Source organism: Nannospalax galili, unplaced genomic scaffold (assembly GCF_000622305.1).
Source record: "Nannospalax galili isolate Female #2095 unplaced genomic scaffold, S.galili_v1.0 scaffold293, whole genome shotgun sequence".
NCBI classification, from domain to species: Eukaryota; Metazoa; Chordata; class Mammalia; order Rodentia; family Spalacidae; genus Nannospalax; species Nannospalax galili.
In genome coordinates, this window is record NW_008337147.1 from 531,564 (window position 1) to 542,178 (window position 10,615).

Below are 10,615 nucleotides of genomic sequence, written 5' to 3' on the forward strand. Positions count from 1 at the left end.
ATTTATTGACTTACCTATATTGAACCATCCCTGCATCTCTGGGATAAAGCTGACTTGATCATGGTGGGTGATCTTTTTGATGTGTGTCTTTATGCAGTTTGCAAGGATCTTGGTGAGAAATTTTGCATCTGTATTCATTAAGATATGGGTCTATAGTTTTCTTTTTTGGTTGTATCTTTACCTGGCTTTGGTATTAGAGTGATTCTGACTTCATAGAAGAAATTTGGAAGTTCTCACTCTATTACTATCTTTTTGAATAAATAAGTATTACTGGATGCAGATCTTTTTTAAATGTCTGATAGAATTCTGCTGTAAATCCATTTGGTCCTGAGCTTTTTTAGTTGGGAGATTTTGCATTACCGTTTCAATTTCTTTTTGTGTTATGGGTCTGTTTAAGCTGATAATCTCGTCTTGGTTTAGTTTTAGTGGTTCCCATGCCTTTAGATATCCATCCATTTCTTTTAGGTTTTCAAATTTAGTAGCATATAGATATGTAAAGCATTTCCTTATAATGTTGGGTATCTTTCTGGTGTCTGTTATGATGTTTCCCCTTTCATCTCTGATTTTGTTGATTTGGAGGTGCTCTTTCTTTCTTTTGATTAATTGGGCTAGCGGTCTGTCAATCTTGTTTATCTTTTCAAAGAACCAGCTCTTGGAATTGTTGATTCTTTGTATTGTTTTCTTTGATTCAATTTCATTGATTTCTGCCCTGATTTTTGTTATTTCTTCTTGTCTACAGGGTTTGGGTTTTGTTTGCTGTTGCTTTTCAAGTGTGTTGAGTTGCAGTGTTAAGTCATTTATTTGTGTAGCTATAAACTTCCCTCTAAGGACAGCATTCAATGTGTCCCAGAGGTTTTTTTGTGTTGTATTGGTCTTTTCATTTAGTTCCAGGAATACTTTTATTTCTTTCTTAATTTCTCCTTTGACCCATTCTTCATTCAGGAGTGTGTTGTTTAATCTCCATGTGTTCACATGGTGAATAGGGCTTCTACCATTGTTGATTTTAACCTTTATGGCATTGTGGTCTGATAGAACGCATGGGATTATTTCAATCTTTTCATATTTGTTAAGGTTTATTTTGTGCCCCAGTATATAGTCAGTTTTGGAGAAAGTTCCATGGGACGCTGAATAGAAAGTATGTCCTTTGATGCTTGGGTGGAATACTTGGTAAATGTCTGTCAGGTCCATTTGATATACGGTATTCTTTAATTCAGATATGTCTCTATTTACTCTCTGCCCTGTTGACCAACTAATGGAGACAGTGTGGTATTGAAGTCCCCTACTATTAATGAGTTGGCATTAATCTGGGTCTTAAATTCCTGTAGTATTGTTTTTATGATGTTGGGTGCACCAGAGGTTGGTGAATATATGTCCATGAATGTAATATCATCTTGGTTTATTGTTCCTTTGATCAGAATGAAGTAGCCCTCTTTATCTCTTCTGATTATTTTTAGTTTAAAGTCTATTTTGTCAGATATTAGAATTGCAATTCCTGCTTTTTTCTTAGTACCATTCCCTTGGCATATTTTTTCCCATCCTTTCACTTTAAGAGAGTTCCTGTTCTTATAAGTGAGGTGAGTTTCATCCAGACAACAAAAAGATGGGTTTTGTTTCTTTTGACTGAGGAGTTCAGTCCGTTAATATTTAAAGTTATTAATGAAAGATGTGTATTGAAACCTGTCATTTTTATTTCTGTTCACATTCTTGATATAGCTGTACTTTTCCACAGTTATACTGAATTTGTTTCTATAACCCCTTGGGTATAGCCATTCCTTTCTTCAGCTCTTTGTATGGGTTCCAGGACTCTCTGAAGTGCTGGTTTTGTGGACATGAATTCCTTCAGCCTATTTATGTCATGGAAGATTTTTCTTTCCCCTTCGACTATAATAGACATTTTGGCTGGGTATATTAATCTGGTTTGGCATCTGTGGTCATTTAAAACTGGGAGTACTTTGGTCCAGGCTCTTCTGGCTTTCATAGTTTGCACTGAAAAGTCAGCTGTAATCCTAATAGGTTTTCCTTTATATGTGACATGTTTTTCTTTTGCAGGTTTCAGTATTGCCTCTTTTTTCAGTACTTTTATTGTTTTCACTATAATATGCCATGGGGAGTTTCTTTTCTGGCCCTGCCTGTTTGGTGTTCTGTATGCTTCTTGTATTTGTATGGGCATGTCTTTCTTTAATTTTGGGAAATTTTCTTCTACAATTCTGTTGAGGATCTGGTCCATGCCATTATCTTGGGATTCTTCTCCTTCGTGTATGCCTTTGATTCTTAACTTTGGTCTTTTTATGGTGTCACACTATTCCTGCATATTCCATTTTTGTGGTTTCTTAAATTTTTCATAATCTTTGCTTGAGAGGTCTAGTTTGTCCACTTTATCTTCCAGTCTTGATATTCTGTTTTCCATTCCATTCCTCCTATTGTCAGGCTTTCTCCTGTCATTTCTAATTGGCTTACTGAGTGTTTCACTTCCTTCTTCATCTCAGCCTGAGTATTCTTCAATATTTCTAACTCTTTTCTGAGTTCATTCAGAAGTTAATCCCTATCTTCCTTCAGTTCTTTGATTTCTTTGTGTGTTCTTTAAATTCACTGAATTCTTTTATCATGTTTATAATTGTTCTTTTCAGTTCCATGTACTGTATTATCTCCAGGGGGTTCTCATTGTCCTCTTCTAGAGGACTATTGGTATTTGGTAGGGTTATGTTATATTGATTTTTTATGTTATTATTTTTTCTCTGTGATTTTGACATGTGAATTTCTTTTGTGCCTTCTGATTCCTGTGTGAGACTCAAGACTTCAAGTTTAGGTCTGCTTCTTTTTGTATGCTTTATGTGCCTTTGTGGTTTACTTTTTGGGCATGAAAAGGTGGTTCATCTATGCTTCTGGTCCTCTCTTTTGGTTTTATATTGGAGTGGCCAGATTGCTTTTGTCTTCAGAAGTTCCCACAGAGGCCCAAGTCAGAACAGGATCAGATGTTCTCAGGCTTTCTCCCAAGGTCTGGATCCCTCCAGGGAAGATTTTGGTCTCAGAAATTTGGGGATTGAACTTTCCTTGGGGCAGAGCCCAGAAAAGATGCTGGTCTCACAGGTGGCCGTGCCACCATGAGATGCAAAGGGAGATGGGGGTGGGAAGAGGCCCCAAGGGCTCCCTGGGGACTGCAGGGAGAAAATGGGTTGGTCTGGATGCACAGGATCAGGAACCTGAGAGGTCCTCCCGGGTGTCCAGGAAAGAGGCTGGTGGGTTGTGCAGCCCATGGAAGCAGAAGGAAGTGAGGGCAGGACCAGGCCCATAGGGTTCCTGGGAGAGAGGCTGATGGGTTGTGCATTCCAGGGAAACAGAGGGAGGTGAGGGTAGGACCAGGTCCAGAATGCTCCTGGGCACCTGAGAAGGTGCTGAGTTTGTCTGGATGCAAAGGATCAGGAAGTAGTGGTGGTTCCCCTGTTGTTGTGGGTGCCAAGACAAAGAATAGACAGTACCCAGGCTAGGAGGAGATATGAGCTGGGGAGATGGGAGGGTGAATGAGGTTGGAGGAGTCAAGGCAAGGCGAGCATGTGGACTTACCTAGGAGAGAGGTTGGCAGGTTGTACAGGCCCACAGAAGCAGAGGGAAGTGAGGGCAGAACCAGACCCAGAGGGCTCCTGGGGACTATGAGAAGGAACTGGGTTTGTCTGGATGCAAGGGATCAGGAAGCAGTGGTGGTTCTGGGCTGAGAGGTCAGCCCTGATGTCCAGGAAAGAGGCTGTCAGGTTGTGCAGCCCAGGGAAGCAATTGGGCAAGTTAAGATCCTGACAGTAAAAATGGAAGCAAGTTCAATAAGGGGCAGTTAACATTGTTTATTATAAAACTATTTCTTAAGAAGAATGAGCAAATGCATAGCCTCAACCAGCATCTCCAGTAGTCCTTTCATGTATTGGTAAAGACTGTTTTCAGCCTCATATTAAACATATTTCACATGGTGACACAGTTTTCCTTATTTAATAGCGTCCATTCGCATTCATACCTCATGTTCTCCTATTCATATAATCTAGAGTGTAACATATCTAAACTACTTATTCTTCAAGCAGTCAAATCTACAAATCAGAAAAGGATATTAGGTTTAGAAATGTGTATATAATTCAAAAGAAATGATGACGCATTTATATTAAACAATTGAGATATTAAATTTTAGCCTCTTTCTAAAAAAAAACATTACCAATAAAGCACATGCCACTCAACTCTGATGATTATTTATAGTAATAATATTTGCTAAATGATTACTAACCTGGGAAATTTCACCTTCTGTTTCTTTGACTCTGTGAATTTCACTGTCTAATTACTAGCTGTGGGGCTCAAAAATGAACCTCTCATGTCTATATTGAAACTTTTTTGAAACCTAAATAGGCATGATGACAGAACTCTAGAGTGTTCAGAAAGATTAAAGAAATAATGTATTCTATGCAAGGTTTTGTATAATATCAGCATTAGATAAATATGAGCCCTTATCATTATGCTGCTGGTATGACCTGAGCGTAACTACTTTTATCTGTTCAATGAGGCTATTGATAACTGAATTCATTCCAGAAGTATGAATCTCAGGTAATCTGCTCTATGTGAAAATGCTATTTATTCTCAAAGGTGCTAAGTGGAAAATATTATAAATTCAGCTGTAGTGACTTGCTCTTCCATTTGTGCTGTTTCAATGAGTCAAGCTTTTCTATTCTGATTAGTTACAATTTTGGGGCATGGAAAATAGATTTCCATCTCTTAGTTTTTCTAAATGATTCTTTAGTGGGATGGTTTGGGATAACTCAGAGTTGAAAAGACAGTCCTTTAAAGTAGCCATTGAGTTTAAACCCAAGATTTAATCTGACAAAGATTCTCACTGTCTTTTTACACCAATTTCTTTTTTAAAAAATAAGGGTCCTTTCATTCATTTAGCCTACTCCATAGACATATGGAAAATAGTAGCTCAGAATTATGGTCTTATGGCAGCAAGACCCTAGAGAAAAAGGAATTTCCCTGTCAACTACACTTGGAAAATTCTAGGTAAGGGATTGGATTGTGTCTTTTATCATAGTTTTTTTTTTCTTGTGTAAGTATATACATTAAAAAATATTGTATTAAAACCAGGTAAGATATTTAGTCTACATATGTAGAAATCCACAAGTAAATGTCTCTCTCTTTGGGTGTTGCAATTTCAACAGGAAAACTAGACAAACATCAAGAAGAAAAACATAAAATCTAGGTAAGTTGGACATACAGTGAAGAAGGGAATAATGAAGAGGAATGCATTTTGATAACTGTACAAATGGAAGAAATTTTTGATGAGTCCAGCCATAGTTTTTTGAAAGTGAATGTGTCAGAAATATAAAGTGGGAATCAGGAAGAATAGTTCCCTGAAAGGGAGGGGATGTGGCTTTCTCTTGATTTGATATTCCCCCAAACATGATATTAAGTAAACAAAATATTCATTATTCCATTCCTTCTGTTTTTTATTGCCCTTGCTTGTAATGTATGTTAAATAATTAAATAATAACTGATAGTTTAGCCTCCTGGAGCATAGAAGAATAAGGGTTAGAGAGAGGGCTAATGGACTCCTCAACTCTCAACAAGTGAGGCTTCCATGTACATCAGAGTGCAATGCACACAGAAGGCCACAACTGGCCAAGTTTTGAAGAATAAGAGACTGCAGAGTGTAGAAGGGACTATTATATGGAACCTCATCCACCCATGGCTCATGGGGAAAATTGTGGAAGAGGAGACAGAAAGATTATAAGAGCCAGGGCTGGCTCATGAACACAGGGATGTGGAGACTTCCTGGCCACTGGAGATTTGCTCATGTGAGCCTATGGCAGTGGTGGCATCCACTGTGGGACCCATGTCAGCTCAATTAAACAAAGGCCCACAGGGGATGTGAGAAATAGGTGGCAGGCCAGCACTAGATTGAGAACTATTTCAGACTGATTGCTCCTCGGTGAGAGAGAGTATTTCCTACCTATGAACCCTGGATGGGCTGACTAGACTCCAGTGGATACATTTACACTGAAGGACATTTGCGTACAAACACCTGAATGCATAGGACTCAGAATGTATACAGAGTGCATAGGGTTTGGTGGGATGATAGAGGGAGGCATGGATGGGGGAGGGGGGTCTAGATTTGAGTGGAAAGTGTAGGAATTATTTTTAAATCAATAAAAAAGTGGAAAAAAAGAAGTGATAAACAGAGACTTTGTAGCTGGTTTAGCTATCATATGGATGTTGATCTACAGAAAATGCTACATTTGCTCCCTTAGTTTATAAAACAGTAGTTACTGTTGAGTTTCTTTATCCAGAATTCAATAAAACTGTCAAAAATATTGATATGACCCTGAAAATTATGAAAAACTGTGTACTTTTAAAAAATATATGAAGAATTCTGCATATAATATTTCTGTGGAAGTATATTTATTGCAAAATTTAAAATATAGAACATTTGAGCTTTGTAACAGTAGTTGCAATAATAAACAATATTTGATGACCAAGTCAGAACCATACTTATCCAATAGTATTACCAATTAGTTTGTGCACACATTTTGAGGATGTTAGTGAGCTAATTTTATTTCTTTAATGAATTTAGTGTATGAGTGGTTTACCTGCATGTGTGTAAGAGCAACCTGTATGTGCAAGGCCTATGAAGCCCAGAAAAAAATATCTGTTGCAAAATATAAAACCAAAGGCATGGAAGTTTTTCCCCACTTTAAATAGGATGCTAAGAGAGGAAAGGAATATCATCAGGCTCCTACTATGTAGGAGGCTTTAAGAAGGGTGCTTCTTCCTCCAGTGACTTTAGTCAAAATGTTTTTACCTTAGAGAAAAAGAGTCCATGTTATACACTGATGATTACTTATTTTGCTTTTGAGCATAATGTTGGTAGAGTCATAAAGTAGTTTCCCTTCATCAGAGGTGCGATGTGACAAATTCGGGGCTGGCCAAGCAAATGCAGCTCAATCTTTCTAGTAATTTAATTGAATGCCATTGGGTGCCATCTCTCTGGACCATTTCCTGTAAGAAAAGGATTCTTTTCTGTGACCTCCAAAGCTGTGAAAACCTATTTGGCTCAATTTCATCTTTTCCAGAAGAACAGATCCAAAGAGAAATTACAAAAGAAATGTAATAGCATTTTTACTCCTTTCTGCTGGAGGGTTTTGCAATGTGACTGTTTTAAAACTTACTATTTTGCAAAAGCCAATTTTCTTCAAGAGGCCGTTGGCACTCAAATCAGCAGCACAATAAACTTCCCAGAACCAGACTATGTTGAAAATCACTGCAATTTTATAAAGCAGAGTGACTGGCTTTGTGATATTATTTATTTATTTTACTGTACAAAACATGTTAGTATTGAGATGAAATGGGTGTTTCTGGTTTAAGTTCAATGCTTAATCCACAATTCGATGAACTCCAAAGCAGAGACTCTATTATACTTTCAGAATAGGTAGTATCACAAGGGTTGACTGCTCACACACCCCAAACTCAATTCAAACCTCAGTTCTATCACTAATCTGTTGGATAAAATTTTGTATCTTCTCTTTGCTTCATTCTTTTTCTGTACAATATAAGTAGCAGTGTGTGTGTGTGTGTGTGTGTGTGTGTGTGTATCATGATAAAGATCATATCCTGTGTGTATGCATGTATGTGCACATATGTGCATGTTCAAATGTCAGTTTTGATTCCCAGTATGTATCTAAGAACTGGTAAATATGTGTCAAATGGGAACACTGAATCTTAAGACATCAGTTGTGAACACTGTCAAACTGAATTGGGTTGATATTATCCCTACCTTCCATAGATCGCTATTCTAAGAAAAGAAGAATATATTTAGCTCTTCAGTATTTATATTCATGCATTAAAATAGTCTTCTGTGCAATATTTTTAAATTTTAATTTTTCCCATTTTCTCAGTGAACAGCTGAGTAACTCATTGCTGGCATGCTTATCAAACACTGTTCATGGGTTCTATATTCTTACCTTAAGTATTTATGTAATAAGATTTGATAAGCAGGTATTTTATTTTTTGTTTTCTCTCAACTCCATAATAATGGTTTCCTCATTCTTTATTGATTGAAGGCTTGTGTGTACTTTGGGCTTCTACCTCTAATGCCTCTATCTCCCTGTATAGTTTGTTCCCAGACAGGCTTTAAGTTTCTCAATTCTGGCTTTTTCAGTGACATGCTTATTACATCTCTTTTCTCTATACATACATACATACATACATACATACATACATGTGTGTGTGTGTGTGTGTGTGTGTGAAGGCAGGGCATGGTGTTTCATGCATTTAATCCTAGCAGAGGTAGGTGGATCTTTGTGAAGTTAAGGCTAGCCTAGTCTACATAGTAAGCTCCAGGCCAGCTGGAACTATGGGGAAGCCATGTACAGCATATCTATCTATCCGTTTATCTATCTATCTATCTATCTATCTATCTATCTTCTATCATATGTATTGATATGTAAGTTTACTAAGCCAGTTATCTTCATTTATGTTAATTTTATGACATGGCCGGTCTATTATTATACCTTGCTCTACTTTTCTTTAAAAAGTATATGATTGGGTTGTCATATGATTTCTATCATTTACCTTTTTTATTCTGAATTAAGAATGGATAGGAAATTCAATTAATATATTGTCCATCCCCTTAGAAATGCTTAACAGTCCATTCCATTAAATGTTTAAAATGTATATGCCTTTAGTCCCAGCACTTGGGAGGCAGAGGCAGGCAGTTTGATGTGAGTTCAAGGACAGCCTGGTCTACATAGTGAGTTCACGTCATCTGGGACTACAGGGAGACCCTGTCTCAGAAAGATGAAAAATTAATTAATAATTAAATATATATATTCTAAGCCTTAGAATATAACAGCAGGTTGGCCTTAAATCTTCTGGATCTTCTGACTTTGCAAATGATATAATGTCTAGGTTTAGGAAGATATTCTGATATTTTCCTTTTGATTTGAAATATTTATTATTATTAGATTTACTTATTTAGATATTGTTAAGTGCCTGCTGAGTTTTATTTAAAGAATCAGATGAGTTCTATATTAGGAAAATAGCTCCTATTCCTAAGACCTTGGCTACTTTCTGAAGCTTTAGGGAATTTTGTGGTCTGTCATCATAATACTGCAAACCTGCAAAGTATAGACCTCTGCTCTTTAATATTTCAATTTATATAGCATCAAAATTTGGGAAATTCTTTGAGGTAAAGATTTAATATGTGTTTACAACCAACCTCATAAAAAAACCTAAATGCCTCCCCATCCTCCAAATGGTTTTTAATCCTCAGAAGTGATCTTTCTTATTGTTTGTTGGTTGGTTGGTTGGTTAATTGGTTGGTTGGTTTTTATGGGAGCCTGCTCTCAATTGGCTGGTTCCTCCAATGGGCGGGGCCTGACATCAAGCAGGAACTAGGAAGGGAAGCTGGGAGCCATCTTGGGATGGAAGCCAGGAGCCACCAGTAGAGCATGGTGGTGTAGGAAACTCACAACCAGCGCAGCAACTCAAAGACAGAATGGAATGACTCCCTGTGGACCTGGGGCAAGATCGCTGGCCCCGAAGGTGTGAGCAAATGCTAGCCAGACTATGGGTGGGGCACAGTCTGATAAGGCCGGCTTTGAGTTACAGCAGTACAGGGCTAGGCACTGGGTACGCATTCCTTTGTAAGTTAATAAACTTGTATAAAATATATTATATGGTTTTGTCTGATTGCACAGGAGACCCAGAGAGAAATTGGGCTACAGAGCCATTCTTGAATTTTCATGCCACAAATAGCCCATAAATGAATAATAAGGACCTACGCAAAGAATAAGTTGCTTTAGGTCGAGAAATGTCTCAGTTACTAAAATGCTTGACACGCAAGTTTGAGCAGCTGAGTTCAATCCTCAAAGCTCATGTAAAAATTGCCAGCCAGCATGGTGGTAACTGCTTGCAATTCCAGTGCTGGGCAGGCAGAGACAGTTGGATCCCAGTGGCTAGCTGGATTGCCAGGTTAATAAGTGAGTGGCGTATCAATGAAAGATGCTGTCTCAATAAACACTGTGGACATCTTGTGAGGAACAACACCAACAATGAAGGTTGTCCTCTGGCCTTCACACAAATGACCATATAACTGCACACACACACACAAACACACACACACACACACACACACACACACCACCCTACATACATACACACACAGTAGCTTTACACTTCAGAGTCAATCTACCAGGCCATTTAATGCTTTTTTAAAAATTATTTATTTAATAACACACACTTAAGAGAAGCATTTCATTACATCAGCATTGACATATTCAATAACAATTTTCTGAGCTAGGCTGTATCTCTTACAAAATTGGCTGTACATTTTTAGGTTTACAGTTGAACTATTACAGTTATATAATATTGTACTCAGTATAAACCCCATAAGAGATAAAATTAAATGAGGTTTTAACCTTTAAAATATATCTCCATTTCATTGTTATAATACAGAGTTTCATGCAGAAAACTTCATTTTTAAGGCAATTGACATTAAGATGTTTACATATGCATTTCTAATCTCTATGTATCAGATTATTACTAGTCACAGTCAGTTACTTTCTGAGCTCCTTGGCATCTGAGCATGGATATA